Source organism: Tachyglossus aculeatus, chromosome 17 (genome assembly GCF_015852505.1).
Source record: "Tachyglossus aculeatus isolate mTacAcu1 chromosome 17, mTacAcu1.pri, whole genome shotgun sequence".
Lineage (NCBI taxonomy): Eukaryota > Metazoa > Chordata > Mammalia > Monotremata > Tachyglossidae > Tachyglossus > Tachyglossus aculeatus.
In genome coordinates, this window is record NC_052082.1 from 26,560,265 (window position 1) to 26,566,264 (window position 6,000).

The following is a 6,000-nucleotide window of genomic DNA, read 5'->3' on the forward strand; positions in this document are numbered from 1 at the left end:
CTTTTTATGCACATATTTCCCCCCTCAAACCTTCCTCTTGGTCATGTGTGCGTGCGTATGCATCATTGAGAAGCAGCGTGGCTCAGTGGAAAGAGCACGGACTTTGGAGTCAGAGGTCATGGGTTCAAATCCCGGCTCTGCCGATTGTCAGCTGTGTGACCTTGGGCAAGTCACTTCTCTGGGCCTCAGTTACCTCATCTGTAAAATGGGAATTAAGACTGTGAGCCCCCCGTGGGACAACCTGATCACTTTGTAACCTCCCCAGCGCTTAGAACAGTGCTTTGCACATAGTAAGCGCTTAATAAATGCCATTATTATTATTATTATTATTATTATTGAGGCTGATAGCCAAAATGGCTAACAGACTCTCAGCTTTCCACTAGCCTAATCTCTATCTGAGCAAATTTGCGATGTCACGACAAATATTTCTTCGGCTGATGCTCCCATGGAATGGAGATTCCCACCTGGTTCTTTTCGTAAAACAGAATCACACTGTAACTTTGTAAAGAATTGCAGTAGAGATTTTGAAGTTTAAATTGGACATCCAAAACTAAAAATCAGCATTATCATCTCCCCCTCTAGACTGTAGGCTCGTTGTGGGAAGGGAATGTGACTGGTTATGGTTATATTGGACTCTCTCTCAAACGCTCAGTACAGTGCCTTGCACGCAGCGAGTGCTCAATAAAGCCGATTCAGTGACTCTCCCTCAAGAGATTCTAGAAAACAGATGCAGTACTCAAACCATAATTGTTAACAGATCATTTAGGGGTTTTCTAATAAGTATGCTAGCACTGACCAATTTTTCCCTGCTTGAATTTTTTTTTTTTTTTAAAGAGGCAAAGCTTCTCGTATATTTTGGTTTAAGGATTTCATTTGAAGACTCGTAAATCTAACGTCACGACAACTTTTTCATATATTCTGTGTGGAGATGCATGAAAAACGTTGGTACCTAATATCCGTTTTTCACTGCGATAGTCACTAAAATATGGCACAGTCGGAACAATGCTGTTTTTTTTAAGAGGTTTCATAATGATCTATTGAGATAATGAAAACATTTCAAACTTTTCCCATTCCCCATTTTAAGACCAGGTAGAAATGGGTATTCATTGTGTTTACAGGTGCTGTTAGCTGAGGTCGAAATAAATGGATGTGCACTTTGAACATCGTTTCATGTTTAAAATACATAACTGCTCAAAATAAAAAAAAGAAAAACTTTTTATACGCTACGTATATTAATCAATTATGTGGCTATGAATTGATGTTTGGATTGCGAAAGAATGTGCCTGTGTGTGCCAGAGTAGCTGGACCGTGTTGTTACTCAAAACTCACACACAACTGGGTTATGTATTGAAACGTAGAGAGTTCTACTACATAAAATATGTAGCATGTTCAGTTTGTATTTCTTTCAGGTTAAGCTTAGCACATAAACTTTTCGTTACTTGCAGTTCACACCAAACACCATAAGCACTTTGCTGCAAGGTGAGACTGATATCATAACTCCTTCGAGTCCTCGTTTGCTTGGAATAAGAGATAAATTGCAAAACATTAGAACCTTATCTACTTGAAATTCCCATTAGAACAGCCTACTAAATTATTTGAAGTGCAAATTTCAATAGCTGATCTAAAAATTAAGAAAATTGTTAAGGCTATAGCTAACCTTAGAAGTACGCTGAAGCTTCATTTTTCTCTTCTGTCCATGTAAACAAAACACAAACGAATCTGCTGCTTTACCGTTAAATGTAGGTGAAAAAATTTTCCTCACTCCAGTCAGATGTTTATTTCCCTGCTTCTACCAAAAAAAAATTATAGCTGTTTGAGAGTTCACTGATTAAAACTCTTGATTAGGAGTAGATTTAAGCCACAGCATTTGATGACCCCAGACATCTCTCTCACACGTAGCCTGCTTTGGTTCAAAGAATATTCCGTGATGGATAATTAATGGTTATTCTTTCAGAGCAACCATAGCGACCCTTGAGAATATTTAATGCTTGATAGTTATTGAATTAAATTTTCTGGCATCCTGATGGGTTGTCTTAATACGTAATGCAAACGTCAGCATCTACACGTGGCCAGCATGCTGTGTTACAGTTGCACGGCTGCAGAATTTCTACAGCGCTTCTAGTTTCCTTGCCAATCATCGCGGTGGAAATTTCAGAAAGGCACATCTGACTTTCACCTGTCACTCTCCTTTCCACTCCCCATCCGAGACTCACTCTCCTTCTGTCCCTTTCTCTTTCCCTCTATTGCTATCATTTTCTGTCCTATTTTTTCCTCTCTCTGCTTCTGTCCCTGCCTCTCTCGCTCCGTCTAGTTCTAGTTTTATGAGTTATCCGGATTCATAGATGATTTGTACCATGGATTTTTGCATTTATCTCCCATCTCACCGGCTCCCGGAGAGATGTATTTCCAGAGAGTCCCTTCAGAAATGGGAACAGAGTCTGCTGTTTCCATTCAGCTCCTTTCAATCAATCAATCGTATTTATTGAGCACTTACTGTGTGCAGAGCACTGTATTAAGTGCTTGGGAAGTACAAGTTTCAAGCCCTTGCACCTCCACAACATCTGGCTTCAGAAAAGATGCCCGCTCAGAACAACTTTACAAGCTTTTGTTTCTTCCCTGTGCAGTCACATTCATATGAATTGTTTGTTTTGGTGGGTTTTTTTCCTGAGAAATATACCACATTGATCGCTCATGACAGGCTGCGTTCCGTCTAGCCTTTCCTCACTGGTTACTCCATCCCTCCTCTTATCACCCTTCCTTTCTTCTACGCTTCTTGCCTCGTCACATTTCTCTAATATTTCCTACCTCTCTCTGTATTTAGACTCTGTTATTAAGATGCCCAAGACTCTCGCTAACAAGTTTGGGTTACTAAGGGACTAGGCACAAGCTTGGAATTAGTAATACTAGTAGTAACAGTAGTGGTGGTAATAGTATTTATTAAGTGCTTACCATGTGCTAATGGTAGTAAGAATAGTCTTTAAGTCCTTTCTGTACGCAGAGCACTGTACCAAGCGCTGGGATAGATTACACAGGTTGAAATTAGACAAGGTCCCTGTCCGTCCCTTTGCAGGTGGCGGCTTACAGTCCAAGAAATGCTTGCTCCTTCCACTCCTCTATCTCCCAGATGCAACTGCCTCTTTCCTCCCTCTTTTTAAAGCGATGCTCTGGGAGAAAACACAAGCCCGCAACCTTGGTGTCATCCCTGACTCTAATCCCAACTCAACCACGTGTCCACTGTCCATCCACTTCACTTCTCTGTCCCTCAGTTACCTCATCTGTAAAATGGGGAATGAGACTGTGAACCCCACGTGGGTCAGGGACTGTGTCAAACCTGATTTGCGTGTATCTGCCTCAGTAGCGCTTGGCACATAGTAAGCGCTTAATACCACAATTATTATTATCCTTCACTTCTCACATTCTTTAAACTCTCACGTCCACGCTACTGCTAAATCCACTCAGTTCTTACTACACTTTATTTCCTGTCTTACATCAAATCCTTTTTTTTATGGATTTATCAAGTGCTTACTATGGCTGAGCACTATACTAATCGCTAGGGTAGGTCAATCAATCAGTGGTATTTATTGAGTTTGACGTGCAGAGCTTGGGAGCTTTAAATGCTTGGGAGAGTACGCTAGCAGCGTGGCTCAGTGGAAAGAGCACAGGCTTGGGAGTCAGGGGTCATGGGTTCTAATCCCAGCTCTGCAGCTTCTCAGCTGTGTGACTTTGGACAAGTCGCTTAATTTCTCTGTGCCTCAGTTACCTCATCTGTAAAATAGGGATTAAGAATGTGAGCCCCACGTGGGACAACCTGATCACCTTTTATCCACCCCAGGGCTTAGAACAGTGCTTTGCACATACGAAGCATTTAACAAATGCCATCACTGTTATTGTTATTACACTACAACAGAATTAGCAAACGTGTTCCCTGCCCATAACAAGTTAACATACAAGCTAATCAGGTTGGACACAGCCCTGCCCCATTTGGAGCTCACAGTCTTAAGCCCCATTTTACAGACGAGGGTAGTGAGGCCCAGAGAAGGTAAGTGAGTTGCCCCAGGTCACACAGCAGACAAGTGGAGCAGCTGGGATTAAAACCTCGGTCCTTCTGACTCCCGGGCTCATGCTCTATCCACTAGGCCATGCTGCTCCTCGCTATTCAGATGGCTACTACCCGTCCAAATTCTTCTCACCATTGGCTTTAAAGCACTCAATCACCTTGCCCGCTTCTACCTTCACCTCGCTATTGTCCTCCTACAACCCAGCCCGCACCCTTCGTTCCTCTAATGCTAACTTTCTCACTGTACCTTGATCTCACCTATCTCCAGTGGCTACCAATCAATCTGCGCACCAGGCAGAAACTCCTCACCCTGGGCTTCAAGGCTGTCCATCCATCCCCTCGCCCCCTCCTACCTCACCTCCCTTCTGTCCTTCTCCAGCCCAGCCCACACCCTCTGCTCCTCTGCCGCTAATCTCCTCACTGTACCTCGTTCTCGCCTGTCCCGCCATCGACCCCCGGCCCACGTCCTCCCCCGGGCCTGGAATGCCCTCCCTCTGCCCCTCCGCCAAGCTAGCTCTCTTCCTCCCTTCAAGGCCCTGCTGAGAGCTCACCTCCTCCAGGAGGCCTTCCCAGACTGAGCCCCTTCCTTCTTCTCCCCCTCATCCCCCCATCTTACCTCCTTCCCTTCCCCACAGCACCTGTATATATGTATATATGTTTGTACATATTTATTACTCTATTTATTTTACTTGTACATATCTATTCTATTTATTTTATTTTGTTAGTATGTTTGGTTTTGTCCTCTGTCTCCCCCTTTTAGACTGTGAGCCCAATGTTGGGTAGGGACTGTCTCTATATGTTGCCAATTTGTACTTCCCAAGCACTTAGTACAGTGCTCTGCACATAGTAAGCGCTCAATAAATATGATTGATTAATTGATTGCCCACATCCTATCTCTGGCTTGGAATGCCCTCCCTCCTCATATCCAACAAATAATTGCTCTCCCCACTTCAAAGCCTTACTGAAGGCACATTTCCTTCAAAAAGCCTTCCCTGACCAAGCCCTCCTCTCCTCCCACTCCTTTCTGCATCACGCTGCCTTGCTCCCTTCATTCATCCTTCCTCCCATCCCCACAGCACATGCTATATCTGTATCTTCTAGACTGTGAGCCCGCTGTTGGGTAGGGACCGTCTCTATATGTTGCCAACTTGTACTTCCCAAGCGCTTAGTACAGTGCTCTGCACACAGTAAGCACTCAATAAATACGATTGAATGAATCTGTATTTTATTTTAAATATTTATGTATATTAATGACTGTGTCCCCCTCTAGACTGTGAGCTTGTTGGGTACAGGGAACGTGTCTGTTGTTGTTGTAGTATTGGGCTCGCCCAAGCACTTAGTAATAATAATGGCACTTATTTTATAATAATGGCATTTATCAAGCGCTTACTATGTGCAAAGCACTGTTCTAAGCGCTGGGGAGGTTACAAGGTGATCAGGTTGTTCCACGTGGGGCTCACAGTCTTCATCCCCATTTTACAGTTGAGGTCACTGAGGCACAGAGAAGTGAAGTGACTTGCCCAAAGTCACACAGCTGACAAGTGGAAGAGCCAGGATTTGAACCCGTGACCTCTGACTCCAAAGCCCGGGCTCTTTCCACTGAGCTGCTTTGCACACAAAGTGCTCAATAAATACAAATGGATGAATGAATTTATCTTGTCATATCACAGCTAGTCTCTTCTAACAGCCTCTTCACTGGTCTCCTCCTACGGCCTCTCACCTCAAATCTATACTATAGGCTCCTTTTCTTGAAACATCAGTGGTATTTATTCATTCGATTGTATTTATTAAGCACTTACTGTGTGCAAAGTACTGTACTAAATGCTTGGGAGAGTACAATATAACAAAAGACACATTCCCTGCCCACAACAAGCTTGCAGTTTGTGGAGGGGTGGGGGAAGGAGGCAGGGGAGACAGACATCAATACAAATAAACTGCATATA